A 15,437-nucleotide genomic window follows, 5' to 3' on the forward strand; every position below is an offset into this window, starting at 1 on the left:
CTGGGAACCCTCTGTGTCTCCACAGAGAAGAAAAGGCAGCTCTACCCATGAGGGTTCAAGAGGAGGCCTGCTCTGTGTTGTGGTTGGGAGACTCCACCTGGTATTCCTTGAGGCTTCTAAGTGGGTGAATTTGGACAAGAAACCTATTCTGTTTCCAGGTAGCAAACATTCTCTGTCTCTCCGTAAGTGGTAATTTCGCTCTTTTGTTTTGAAACTGAAACCAGTTATTAATTACACAAACAAGGCAATGGACTTGATCGGCCAATTCTTCCCTTGTTGAATAGTCAGGGTAAGAATTTGTTCAAATGCCTGTTGAAGTATCTTCAGGTCATCTGGAGTAAATTTATGATGTGATCTTATTTTTCCTCTGCTCCCTTTTGTTCTTATTTCTTCATGACTGTCCTTACTTGGAGATGCATCGGAAGCCATGTCCAATCTCTCCTCCAGCGTTTCCCAGCAACACCGAGAATGAAAGAACTTTCTATGGCTTATGTGTGACTGCAGGGTCTGTCTATTCTTCCATTGCTTTTTTTTTTTTTGTAGTTTTTGCGGCGGGCCAGGATTGAACCTGCCACCTCTGGTATATGGGGCTGGCATGCTACACCTTGAGCCAAAGGTACTGCCCCAAGTTTTCTTCCATTGCTTTTAAGGACATAAAATATGTGTGTATTTTTTAGTAAATCTGTGGAACTTTTCTTGTAATAGTCTTTTTTTTTTTTTTTTGAGGCAGAGCCTCAAGCTGTCGCCCTGGGTAGAGTACCATCGCATCTCAGCCCACAGCAACTTCTAACTTCTGGTCTTAAGCTATTCTCTTGCTTCTGCCTCCCAGGTAGGTAGGACTACAGGCACCCGCCACAATGCCTGGCTATTTTTTGGTTGTAATTGTCATTGTTGTTTGGCAAGCTGAGCTGGATTCAAACCCGCTAGCTCTGGTGCATGTGGCTGGTGCCTTAGCCGCTTGAGCTACAGGTGCCAAGCCTTTTTTAATATTCTTTAGAATGGGTGTGGTAACTCACACCTATAATCCTAATACTCTGGGATCCAATAGCTTGGGCTCAGGAGTGTTAGACCAGCCTAAAGAAGAGGGAGACCCCGTCTCTACTAAAAATAGAAAAATTAGCTAAGCATTGTAGTGGTTGCCTATTGTGTCACCTACTGCGGGCGAATGGTGGGATGAGGCTGGAGAATTGCTTGAACCCAGGAGTTTGAGTTTGCTGTGAGTTAGACTGGCCCTATGACACTCTAGCCAGGGCAATGGAATGGAACTGTGTCTAAAAAAAGTTTTTTGTTTCTTGTCTCAGCGCCGGTAGCTCAGATGGCTAAGGCGCCAGCCACATACATCAGAGCTGGTGGTTTCAACTCTAGCCCAGGTCTGTTGAACAATGAGGACTACAACCAAAAATATCTGGGCATTATGGTGGGTGCCTGTACTCCCAGCTACTTGGGAGGCTGAGGCAAGAGAATCACTTAACACAGGAGTTGGAGGTTGCTGTGAGCTGTGATGCCATGGCACTGTACCAAGGGCAACAGTTTGAGGCTCTGTCTCAAAAAAAAAAGTTTATTTTTCTTTAGCATTATATCCAAAATATGTGAGTGAAGTGGTGATGTTCGTGTTTGGTTCAGAAATCCTAGAAACACCCCAAATAGTTGTATGTTTTCTGTTTTACTTTTTTTTTATGCTATGAATGTTTCAAATAAGATTCTCAGAAATTATAGTCAATAATTTTATCAGAACAACTAAGGATGTCCCCAAATTTCAAAATTTTGTTTTTATATGGACTGTGATAAATAATTTAATTTCTATGTGTTCTAATTTGCCATCCTTAATATAGTTAGATGTATCTACTCCTTACAATTCTCTTTTTGTTTAGTTTTTTGCCACAAAGTCATGTGCCATGGAATTATAGATCACAGCAACTTTAAATTCTTGGGCTCAAAGGATCCCCTTGCCTCAGCCTTTTGAGTAGCTGGGATTACAGGCTCTGTCCACTACATTTGGCTAGTTTTGGAATTTTTAGTAGAGTTGTTGTCTGCCTCTTGCTTGAGGCTGGTCTTGAACTCCTGAGCTTAAGCAGTCTATTTGCCTTGACCTCCCTGAGTGTTAGGATTAGAGGTATGATCCTCTACATCCAGCAGCTACATTTCTTTTCTTTTCTTTTTTTTTTGTAGTATTTTAATTTAATTTTCTACTGGACAAATTTACATATCTGCCTCACCCTTTCCTTTAAGTTAGTGTGACAATTCTCCATAATAAACTACTTAAAGAGAAGCTTTGGTCAAGAATGGAATGAAATAGAAAAAAAAAAATTACTGCTGCTTTAAAAAAAACGATCCTTTCACCAATTTCATACTCAAAAAAAACCACACAGTATTTGCACGATATGTGTTTTCAGTGTTCCTTGGGGCTGGCTTTCCTATGCATCCAATGGCAGAGCTGCGGTCAGCGACTGTTTGTCATTCTGGATTGCAGGCTCACTGAGCTTCACATTATCCGGAGGCCCTGGATAGAAGATTCTAAGGTCTTGAAATCCCAAATTGTCATTGCTCCATCAATGCCAGTAGTGCAAAATTTGTGACAATCTTGCTTGTCCATCTCATAAGTAAACACTTGAGTGATGCTATTCCGGTGCAGCGTCTCCAGGGCTGTATTGCCGTCCTCAGTTGTGGCCCTCTTGTCCCTGTTGCAGAAATGATCCATGGTAGACACGTTGTGCTGGATGCTCTGTTTTGGAATGTCTAACTTGGACACAAAGGTCAAGCAGCCACGGTCATCTTAGTTAAAGAGCATTGTGCAGCAGTCATGGCCAGCAGCCACAACACTATTCTCTGAGACAAATAACACACTCAGGAGTGGTAGGAACTCTGTTTTCAGAGTTGAAACATGTACACTTTTTGAAGCATCAGCAAAAGACATGGTGCTGTCATGACTGACCCAGGGCAGGCGGCTCCCACTGGCAGAGAAGCTGACCCCATGGACCCAGCCACCTGTGCCACTACCCCCAAACTCTGACATCAGCTGACCAAAAGGCAACTTGCTGCCTCAGGGTGTACTTGGCTGGCTTTTCATCGACTTCTTTAATATAGGCAGAAAACACTCTGCATTTAAAGTCACATTGTTGTAACTCATTTGCCAACTGGAAGAAAAACTTGGCCCCCACTTCAGGTATAAATCAGATGGTGATGTATTACACCTGCACAGGTGGGCCGCCGTCCCAAAGGGCAAACGGCCCTGAAGAGAAAAGCAGGCTGTCTTTTATACCCTTTTTGTGCTACTTGGCAAATTAAGTAAAAATAGAAGCAGAAAGTGGTCGGTTAGCTCAGGGGTGGGGTTATAGTCAGGGGGGCTATAGCGTGGCAGTTGGCATGGGACTAGCTTGGGAGATACAGTAGCCTGGGAACTTTGTGTAGGTAATTTTTTTCATCACTGTTTACCCATTGCTAGGGAGTTGGGATAAGTTTTCCCATTGTTACCTGTTGCTAGGAGTTCTTGGGAACTCAGGGAACTTCCTTGTTCTGTTCTGAAACCTGTTTGAGGAATTAACCCAAGGGGGGGGTGTTGAGACTTGCGGGGACTCAGGCTAAGACAGTCAGGGGCCTTTAGGGGTCTTTTTGCTGGGTCAGTTATTACAATGTGATCTGCTGTCAGCAAACATTGTTGGGATGCTAATCCAAGCTGAGGATTGACTGTGGAGGCAATTGGCTTTTTAATGTGTTTGCTTATCCACCAGCCATTTTCAGACTCGAAGTAACAAACAGAAATGAGTTGTGCTCCACTTCTCACAGCAAATTTGTTCTCTAAGGGGGACCACTTCACAAAAGTGGCTGCACGATTAGTTCTCAGGATCATCACATCAGGGTTGGCTTCCAGACACCATCTTTCTTTCTTTTTTTTTTTTTTTGTAGAGACAGAGTCTCACTGTACCGCCCTCAGGTAGAGTGCCATGGCATCACACAGCTCACAGCAACCTCTAACTCTTGGGCTTACGCGATTCTCTTGCCTCAGCCTCCCGAGCAGCTGGGACCACAGGTGCCCGCCACAACGCCCGGCTATTTTTTTGTTGCAGTTTGGCCGGGGCTGGGTTTGAACCCGCCACTCTCGGCATATGGGGCCGGCGCCCTAGTCACTGAGCCACAGGCGCCGCCCCCAGACACCATCTTTCTGACTCCACACATAGGGATTGCGGTCTGCCCCACAAGGGATGATGTGCTCGCTTTGGGGAGCCCAGTCAATACTTGTGATGTGTCTATTGTGCTCCTTGAGTTCACGAGCTTTTATCCACTGGTTCCCGTTTTTCTTAAAGATGTGCACTTCATGATTATTGGGGCTAAGGGCAATTTGGGTACGATCCCTGTTCTAGGCATGACAGGTGATTGGCTCTAGTAAAAACTGATGCGATGAGATTATTCTTAGAATTTTCAAACAATAGATAGCTGGGGTGGGGGAAGGTCGGACGGGATCAGAGTGGAGAATTCGCTGACTCTGGTCAGTGGACGGGAACAGGCTCAGTGGGAGGTGGGACTCTGGTCAGTAGACGGGAACAGGCTCAGTGGGAGGTGGCGGAGGACCAAGGCCCAGAAGTCTACATTTCTTATTTTATTTTATTTTATTTTATTTCCTTGAGCTTAAGCGATTCTCCTGGCTCAGCTGGGAATATAGGAGCCTGCCACAATGTCTGGGTTTTTTTTTTTTTTTTTTTTTTTTTTTTTAGAGACAAGGTCTAGCCCTGGCACAGGCTGGTCTCAAACTTCTGAGCTCAGGACAATCCACCCGCCCTGGCCTCCCAGAGTGCTAGGATTACAGACATGAGCCACTGTCACCGGCCTACATTTCTTAAATATATTATGTCATTCAGGAATTTATAATATTCTTGAGGATACATTAGTGTCTCTGTTGCTACAAAATAACTCTTATAATTATCTCTGGCTTAGGATATGCTTATTCATACACACACAGACACACACATACCCATGCAGCAGAACCTCTGAAAGTTGACCACTCCAGGGACTGTGACAAACTTGTCAACATACAAAAGTGATTAGCATAAGGAAACAAGCCTGCTGTACCATGTACACATGTGGTGCATGTCTAGTCTATACAAATCAGGTCAGCTTGGGAAGGTGGTCAATATCGGGAGACGGCCCACTGTGGACATTCCAGTGTGTGTTTGCATGTGTATTTTTGTATCTATCCATACACATACGTATATGCTATTTGTGCATTTGTGTGTGTATGCACACACACGCACAAATAGTTATATAAACACATATACACACACAGAGTGCCAAGATCTGCAGGCCTGTCTCCGTGGTCATGAGTGTGCATCTTTCTCCAGGTCTCTAGATGGGTAGCACCACTCCCAGATTATGGCTGGGAGAAGTTGGAGAGGCCCACATAGTCACTTGAGAATTCTCAGTGGAAATTCTATCAGTAACCAAGATCAGAAGTCCTCTAGTTTGCCAAGTAAATGAGGGTCTGCATTCTTTAAGTGACCTTCCTTAAGAGCATTAGGAAAATTTTACAACTTCCTTTGTGGATTCTAAAGCTCTCATATAATCATTTTTTGTGAGATGGCTTCTGATTTTATTGCCTAAACTGGTGTCAAACTGCTGGACTGAAGTGATCCTCTCACCTCAGCCTCTAAGTAGGTGAGATGACAGGTGTGAGTCGCTGTGCTGGGCTGACATGGAAGCATTTTTTTCCATAGATGGCTCCCAGACTTTTGTTACCATGGGAGGAATACATGAACATGGGACTTGTGTTCTACCATCTTGCTGATTTTACAGTCTCTATGTATGATTCCACATTCTATTTCATTCTGTATTCAATTTTCTATAATTTTAGATTTAAATATTCAAAACTATGTGTTAGAATTTCAACTTATATAACAAGTAATTTGGATAATGAGTAGGCATTCCATATTTATTAAAAGGCTCACTTGAAAGTTCTAGCTTACTCTCGGAAAAAAGAAATCAGCAGGATTGTCATCACTTTCCTCAACCTATACTGAAATGATATTTTAATTTTTCCCAAATGCTTATTTTAAATAGTATGATTTATCATATTTTACGAAGTTAATGTTTGTATTTTATTCATAAACTTTTTTGATTGCTATAAAGGGTGAATTAAACCTTTTCAGGTTTTGTAAAAATAGCGATGTATTAATAACATAATAAAAATTATCTTTACTGTTTTTAAATGTTTATTAACATTTTCTGATAAGTATCTCATGTTAATGAATTGTACATTTCTATGAATTTTATTGTCATGGGCTGCATAAAATATTCAGTATACCTGCTCATTTGATTAGCTGTTGACTAATATTAAGAAAAAATACCTGCTTGGGATAGGTCCAATACCTGCTTGGGATAGCACTGTAGTTGTCTAGAAAAGAGAAATTTTGAGATAGAGGCTCACTCTGTTGCTAGAATACTATAGCATCATCCCAGCTTAGAACAACTTCCAACACCTGGGTTCAAGCGAGCCTCCTGCCTCAGCCTTCCAAATAGCAGGAAGTGTATGTGGCCACCACATCTGGCTATACTTTTCTTGTTTTAGTAGAGATGGGGTCTCACTGTTTTTTAGCCAGGTCTCGAACTCCTATGGTCCAGCTATCCTCCTACCTCATCCTCCCAAAATGCTAGGATTGTGTGAGCCACCCCATCTGGCCATGTTTTGGCTTTTATAAATAATGCTGTGATGAATGTGAGTGAGTACATGTATCTTCCCCATTCTGCAGTGTGTATTTTGGATATATACCCAGATGTGAGATCCCTGGATCAAATAATACGTTATAATTTTAGTTTTCTGAAAAACCTTCATACATTTATTTTTTATTTTTTATTAATTTATTTTTTGAGACAGAGTCTCACGCTATTGCCTGGTTAGACCGCTGTTGCATCACAGCTCATAGCAACCTCAAACTCCTGGGCTCAAGTGATTCTCTTGCCTCAGCTTCCAAAGCAGCTGGGACTACAGACACCCACCACAACACCCACCTATTTGTTTTGGTTGTTGCAGTTTTCCTTACTGTTTTAGCTGGCCCCCACCAGCCTTGGTGTATGTGGTAGGCACACTACCCACTGAGGTAGGGGCGCTGCCCTCCTTCATACATTTTAATAGCGTCTGCAACATTTCTCCTCACCAACATTTCAAAAGGGCGCTAAGGCAACAGAATCGCTTGCACCCAAGAGTTTGAGGTTGCTGTGAGCTATGATTCTATGGCACTCTAAGAAAGTGAGACCATGTCTCCAAAAAAATAAAAAGGACATTTTCTCTTGGTTGCTGGGCAATGGTTATTTAAGCCTATAGGTGAATATTTATGACAACTCTTTTTTTCTGGGGGGGAACAGAGTCTTGTTGCATTCAGTAGAGTGGCATGGCATTATAGCTCACAGAAATTTCAAACTCTCTGGCTGAAATAATTCTCTTGCCTTAGCCTTCTGAGTAACTGGGACTGCAGGCACTAGCTACAACACCTGGCTATTTTAAGACACAGGGTCTCGCTTTTGCTCAGGCCAGTTGTAGTGCTCAGGAGTTCCACAAAGACGACACTGCCAAACAAGCCAAATTTATAGCAGTCTTTTTATTGAAGAGCCAGCTGGCAACTGCCTCAGTGTCTCAACATGGGATTTCTGAGAGCAGCCCCGAGTGCTTCAGGAGTCCAGTTTTTAAGGCATGATCTGCATCCTGGTTGGCACGCAGGCTGTCCAGGTGCATTTTGGTGGGGTAACAAGCAAGCATTGTATAGAAGCAGAATTTTGTGGTTTGTTAGCCATACATTATACCTCTTTGTTTTAGTATTTTCCCATACATTTTAGTTTCAGTACGTTTCCTCCATACATCTTTGTCTCAGTATTTTCTCCACCTGGCATTGTTTAAAGGTCAGTCTGGGGACAGTCAGTTTTTTTCCCAGGCCCAGGAGTTAGTCAAGCAAGAAGTTAGTGACTACTTTCCCATCTCTCTTGGGAGTGAACCAGACTTACTCCATTTTGTTGAGGGCTTGCAGCCCAGGAATTTGTCAGGAGTTAACTGGTATTTTTTGATTTTAGCCTAGACCTACCAAGTTCCCCCTTTTCTTCTTAATTAGTCAAATCATTGACTGATGGGTGGGTATAAGATTGGGCACAGGGTCATATTGATTTTTTAATTATTATAAGTTTGACAATGTTAGTTCCTTTTTTTTTTTGAAGACAGAGCCTCAAGCTGTCACCCTGGGTAGAGTGCTGTGGCATAATAGCTCACAGCAACCTCCAACTCCTGGGCTTAAGTGATTCTCTTGCCTCAGGCTCCCAAGTATCTGGGACTACATGAGCCTGCCATTGTTGTTTAGCATGCTGGGGCTGGATTGGAATCCACCAGCTCTGGTGTATGTGGCTTGGGCCTTAGCCACTTGAGCTACAGACACCAAGCCTATTTCCTTTTTAACATAAGTAGTAAGTTGATTCAAAATGCAGGGGCCTATTGCCAGGAGGAGGAGGAGGAGGAGTGGTGTGGATACATAGATTACATTTTTTTCTCTTTTCTCAAAGTTTAAAGTTTAATTAAGTCAGGCTTCAGCCGTGCGTGTAATTAAGAAGTCGTGCTTTAGCTGTGCATGGACCAGCCAGCTTCTAGTATGTGGCTGGAGCAGGGCATGTCGATTGTTTTAAGAGTATGAAACTATTTAGCAGTTATTTATAAACATTTACAAGTTCTGGATTTCGATGCTAAGGTTTACATAAATTTAGCACAGTTTTTAAGATAATTCATAGTTTTAAGAGTTTTTAGAAATTTTCTAGTGTGGCCAATAGGTAATTTTTGTAAAAAAAAAAAAAAAATGGAACACAGAACTTTAACCAGGCTATACTTGTAAAGGTTATTTAGTGTAATAATTTTGTGCTTTCTAAATACATATCAAATGACAAACCAGTGACCAGAAAAATGAATGGAAGTGTTTTTCTCTTTACAATGTGATTTTAAAGTGCTCCTTATGGGCAATTTATAAAGTAGGATGTGTTTGGTTTAATTTTATTTTATGAAAACTGATACTATTAAAACTAATATGATTATTTTTTATTCATCTAGTAATTAAACGAATAATATAAAATATATAAAAATATTCTAGGTTTATAATTATCAGATATGTTAATACTTATATAGCTGTTATAAATTTGATTATTAAAAAATAATGTTATTTTCTTAAAAATACTCAGCTCATTTACTATTTAATATCAGTAGATATTTGATATTCTAAAGTACAAAAAAAATGATTATTGTATACAATTTTATACTTCTTGGCCAGTTTCTTAATTCTATTTAACAGATTAGGTAAAATAGTTATGTTTTATTTTATGAGTTGACATTACAGACAAGGCTGAGATTTAATACAGGTGGGCCACAGCCTTTTTTGCATCATTTCTGTCTCTAATTTCTCTTTTTACTAAAGACAAATTATAGCAGAACTAACTTAGTTACCAAAATAAACTGTACTGCCAGTATATTTGGCTTAATTATTTGCATAAAGGGTAGTAAGAATGATTAATTATTAGCTATTTAGGCTCCTTTTTTAAAATTGGCTTTGCTGGAGCTTTCTATAAGAAATTTTCAGGTTAGACTTAAGCTTTTCAGGGGCCCAGGTTTGATATGTGGCATTAGATAACTGTTTGCATTAGGTAAATTTCTCTTTTCTTGAGGTCCCCAAGTGCATTTCAATTTCTAGATCTGTCAGAAAGGGATCTTCATTACTTACCACAGATCAGGAAATGTTACTGATGGATATCTGGCCAGTTTTTTCCAAAGGGCTTTTTATAAAGTTAACCTTAATTCCTTAACGTCATCGGGACACTTTTGGAAATACTATTTCAGCCAAAGCCTTGGTAAAATAGCCAGTGTCTTCATCATGTTTTAGAGAACAAAACATATTCTTATTGAACTTATGCAAATAACTTTATTGTTAGAAATTAAGAATGCTTACAAATGGCTTTTAAATTCTGGAGAAATTAAGGAGAGAGAAAAAAATTAATGTTTCAAGTTTTGCCCATAAGTACATACATTGCTTGAAAAGTTACAAATAGCTCAAAAGACAGAAAATGGCTTCCTTGACTTCTGGAAAACAGAACACAAAGAATCAGCAATGTATCAAGCAAAAAGCCATAACAAACCAGCCCAGCTCCATGTAACTGATTTTTGTTCAATTTGAAGTTGGGTTAGCAATACTCATGGACATGTTAATTTTTTTTTTTTTTTTTTTTTTTGTAGAGACAGAGTCTCACTGTACCGCCCTCCGGTAGAGTGCCGTGGCATCACACAGCTCACAGCAACCTCTAACTCTTGGGCTTACGCAATTCTCTTGCCTCAGCCTCCTGAGCAGCTGGGATTATAGGCGCCCGCCACAACGCCCGGCTAATTTTCTTTGTTGCAGTTTGGCCGGCGCTGAGTTTGAACCCTCCACCCTCAGCATATGGGGCCGGCGCCCTACTCACTGAGCCACAGGCGCCGCCCAGACATGTTAATTTTTAATTAAAGTTCTAGAAGTTTGCTTCAGTTTCTCTTAATATTTTTGAAGGATAATTTTGGATAAACATATACTAAGACAGATTAATATTTCATGAAATTAATTATTTTATATTTGACAATGTTTCTTAAACATTTTTGATATATAAAATAAGCCTAATATGTTTTTTCAAAAAGACCAAATTTAGAGTTTTGATCTTGGAAGGCTTGTTAAATATTAAAGGTTCTTTCATTTTTAAAAACTCATTTTTTATAAAACAGGATCACTATGTACTACGGAGTTACTTATTTACTTGGCCAAACCAACAATTAGAAAGTTTAAAAGGCGGGGGCGGCGCCTGTGGCTCAGTCAGTAAGGCGCCGGCCCCATATACCGAGGGTGGTGGGTTCAGGCTCGGCCCCCGTCCAAACTGCAACCAAAAAATAGCCGGGTATTGTGGTGGGCGCCTGTAGTCCCAGCTACTCGGGAGGCTGAGGCAAGAGAATCGCTTAAGGAGTTGGAGGTTCTTTAGCTGTGTGAGGCCACGGCACTCTACCGAGGGCCATAAAGTGAAACTCTGTCTCTAAAAAAAAAAAAAAAAAGTTTAAAAGGCAAGAATCTTTCTTTTTTGGTAACGATTTAGTTTCTCAAACAATTAAACTACTACATTTTACAAATGAGGGACAGTTTATGAAAGCAGGATTTTCTTATTCAGGGCTAGACAGGGATCTTTCCCATTTTTAGGCTCAGATGAACTTAGAAATTTGATTATTTGTTTTTTTTCAGAATTTATTTTTAGGCACAAGTGGGCTGTACTCTGCAGACCATATTCTTTAGATAAGTTCACAGTTGAATCTAGTAATGTTAGAAATATTACAGAGGTGGAAGTTTCATAATTTTTAAACATTTGGATTTTAATAACAGGCTCAAAACTAATTTTATTTTATAGGAAACTATAGTTGCTTGAACTATAAGTTTCTTGAGTTATTCCTGTTTAAAGTGTTTTGTTTTGTTTTTCCTGGAGATACACTTACAGTAGTCTTTTACAAGCTCATCTCTAAAGTACTTCAGTGCAGTTTCTCTGTGTTTTCTATTCTCGTTTCTCAGATAAATTACAGTAAGTTTTAGCTGTAAAACTGAGATACAGACCGGGCCACTCACACAATGGTTTCACCCTCTGTGAAGGGTTGGGGAGCACAAAAGCCCACCTACTGTTACTGTTTCAATCAGTCTCTAAGTACTCACATGTACACAATTTCAACCTTTTTTTTTAACCAGTTGCTGGGAGGTTTTAAAGGGACAGTAAGCTTATCCTTTGGCACAGATTTCCCACTGGTTTTTGAGTGTACTTCTCATGCCACCAATTGACAGTCTGGACTTCTTTTTTTTAATTAGAGAAAGTGTCTTTAAAATGTCTTTTTTTTTTTTTGGTAGAGACAGAGTCTAACTTTACCGCCCTCGATAAAGTGCCATGATGTCACGGGACTCACAGCAACCTCCAGCTCTTGGGCTTCCGTGATTCTCCTGCCTCAGCCTCCCCAGCAGCTGGGAGTACAGGCGCCCGCCACAACGCCCGGCTATTTTTTGGTTGCAGTTCGGCCGCCACCCTCCATGTATGGAACCGGCGCCTTACTCATTGAGCCACAGGCACCACCCTAAAATGTCTTAATAAACAACCCAGTGGGGTATTTGCCTTAGAAGAGGAGAAACTTATTTTAAAAAGAAAAAAATGTATCTGTGAAACACAAAGAAACACAAAAAGGCACAAACACAACCCCACAATGGATCAATAAAAACGAAACTGATGGGGGAGGATGAGCAGAGGGAGGGTGATAGGTGGGATTACACCTGCATTGCATCTTACAAGGGTACATGTGAAACTTAGTAAAGGTAGAATATAACTGTCTTAACACAATAACTAAGAAAATGCCAGGAAGGCTGTATTAACCAGTGTGATGAAAATGTGTCAAACTGTTTATAAAATCAATGTATGGTGCCCCATGATCGCATTAATGTACACAGCTATAATTTAAAATTAATAAAAAAAAAAGGAAAAAAACTAAACTGATAATTAGAGAAATTAACTAGATTAACTAGAAGGACTCAAACCAGGAACTTAAACCAAAGGGACTGAAGGGCTGGAAGAACAATACTAAAATTATAGTTTTTAGATGGACAGAACAGGCGCAGGCTAAGCTGGGTGGGGGTGGGGGGATTTCACTAACTCTTTTCATACATCAATGTCAGGGTAGCCAGGCTTTTCTGTGACTGCTTTCTAAACCTGTCAGTATAAGAGGGGATTAAAGAAACCGGTAGGGGGCCAGCCCACACTAAAGGCTGGCAATAGAGCAGAAGCACAAACTAATACTGAACAGAGTACAAGCACAAACTACAATGTGTTAACTAGACAAACAACACAGAATATGTTGCGTGAAGGCCAATCAACCTGCTTTTTGAAGTTGTATAGGGCAAAGAATGACTACAAACTCTTTTATGGCAAGTAGCAAACTTCTTTATTTCTGACCATTTTAAATAGCCAGCTCTGCACGTACACATTATTCATCAATAATCACAAAATGGTTTCAGGGGTCTATTGCAAAAAACAAATCATTCTTTCCCTGGAACCTGCTAATCTGCTGATTGACTAATATACAGTCTTCTACTTGAAAAATAATAATCATAAAAAACATGTTGTTTGTTGTTTTCCCACTGACCGATATGTCACAAGATCGCAGCAGGGGATAGATTGTTTTTTCAGTCTCCAAGCCCATGAACAACTGAGTCATGAAACCCCAGTGGGGGAGTAGGCTGATTGTATGCCTGCTTTCTGGAGGCCCTAAAGCACCCGAAGAGCAGAAACTCATTATCTTGCTTAACCACAGCCCAGAGGAACCAATAGCTTATTAACACATGCCTTGCATGTATCAGCCTCCTGACTGTTTCTCTGATGCTGGTTGTTTATTTCTGAGCAATCAGGCTTAATGATAAAGTTGTGTCACTGATGATGGACTTTAACCTCCAAACAATCAGGCTTAATAACATTGTTTGTGAGTACAGCCTGGCCTCAACGGATCTGTGTCAGCGAGAAATCGAAACCGTTTTTTCTCAGGCAGCTTGGGCACAGAAACATATAGGCTTTTAGGCTATAGAATACAAATGAACAAAGGTACATGAATCTAAATTGTGCGTTTGAGGATGAGGCTTCCTACTGGCATCCCAGTCTCTGGGATCTTCCCCCACCCCTCCCCTGGCCCCCCCTGCCCCCGCTGATAGCTTGGTAACCCAGGGTTTCTATTTCTGACAAGCCAATAACTCGGGAGTCTGAGGTTCCTGTCTTACAGGTTTATGGGACTAACTTCAGGTGTAACTCTTGAGGTTAGACATCAAAGTCCCTTGTCACCTGCCCTCTGCACCCCAACTTCTCCAAGGCCTGAGGCCAAAGCACTGATGTCTCAGTGGCAGTAACATCTTACTGACTTTGATAGGTATGGGGTTCCCCACACGTATTCCAGCAACAGGTTGCTCTACTGACACATGCCTTTGAGAGCCTCTGACAGGCCAATAGCCCTGTAACCCCAGGTTGCTGTCCAAAGCCCCTGTCGCTTTGGCCTCGCCCTAAGGGTCCTACACAATTCACAACAAATGAATACAACAAACAGTTATGTATTTCCATAACAGTCTACAGCAACAAATAAGCACAACAACAACAAAAACAAAAACAAAATATTTACACTAAATGTCTGCAGACACTAGCCAAAAACAGATGTTTTAATGGCTTACATTCAGAGGTGGACTCACAGGTGAATTTAGGTGTGATGGTCATCTGGTCTCCTAAGGGCTCTTGGTCCTCCAGGTGTCCTGGAATGTTTCCAGGGGTTCCTCCCCTCAGAGGGACCACAAACTGTCTTGGAGGCTGGCTGATGATTAGCAGTGCCAGAGTTTGGAGGATCTCGCTGGGGCCTCTAGAAATGTAGTGCCCAGGAGTTCCACAAAGACCACACTGCCAAACAAGTCAAAGTTACAGCAGAGTCCTTTGATTGAAGAGCCAACATGGGGTTTCTGAGAGCAACCCCAAGTACTTTAAGGTATGATTTGCATCCTGGTTGGTATGCAGGCTGTCCAGATATGTTTGGGGGTGAAGGGTAGCAAGTAAGCATTTTACAGAAGTAGAATTTTGCAGTTAGTTAGCCATACATTATATATTTTTGTTTTAATATTTTTCCATACATTTTAGTTTCAGTACTTTTCCTCCATACATCTTTGTCTCAGTATTTTCTCTACCTGGAATTGTTTAAAGCTCAGTCTGGGGACAGTCAGTTTGTTTTCCAGGCCCAGGAGTTAGTCAAGCAAGAAGTTAGTGATTACTTTCCCATCTCTCTTGGGAGTGAAACAGACTTACTCCATTTTGTTGAGGGCTTGCAGCCCAGGAATTTGTCAGGAGTTAACTGGTATTTTTCTACTTTAGCCTAGACCTAACACAGTCTTGAACTCCTGAGCTCATGTAATCTGCCCAACTCAGCTTCCTATAGTGCTAGAATTAGGGTGTGAGTCATCGCATCCAGCCTTACTTTCATTATTTTAGATAATTGGATTTAATGTATCTAGTTTGGGGGCGAACCTGTATTATTTCATTTCCTTTAATGTTAAGATTTATCTTTATTAGAGATGTTAAAAGATTCCTTGGTTTTTAGAAGCTAATACTCTATTATTTTTGTATCTTAAATTATATTTCACCATTTATTTTTTGAGATAGGTGTTGATTTCTTTCACCTATTGCCTTATGTGAATAAAGCTGCAATAAATATGTGTGCAAATAGCTATTAATTTGACCATGTATGTGAGGGTTGTATATCTGTCCTACAGTTTGTTTCAGTATGTATTTTATATATATGCAAAATAATAAAAATGAATTACAGCTTTCTAACAAATAAGCCCTTATCCTGTTATTTTGTATTCTTTATGACT

At 40.6% G+C, this 15,437-nt stretch overlaps 1 protein-coding gene and 1 pseudogene across 2 annotated transcripts in view; one reads left to right on the plus strand and one right to left on the minus strand.

Annotated features, from left to right (window-relative positions):
• Window positions 1-15,437, plus strand: part of LOC128572795 (zinc finger protein 98-like) — a 91,311-nt gene that overhangs the window by 19,779 nt on the left and 56,095 nt on the right. The window lies entirely within an intron of this gene.
• On the minus strand, window positions 2,483-4,362 carry LOC128572796 (actin-related protein 2/3 complex subunit 1A-like; annotated as a pseudogene).

The sequence above is a fragment of the Nycticebus coucang genome, chromosome 20, assembly GCF_027406575.1.
Source record: "Nycticebus coucang isolate mNycCou1 chromosome 20, mNycCou1.pri, whole genome shotgun sequence".
NCBI lineage: Eukaryota > Metazoa > Chordata > Mammalia > Primates > Lorisidae > Nycticebus > Nycticebus coucang.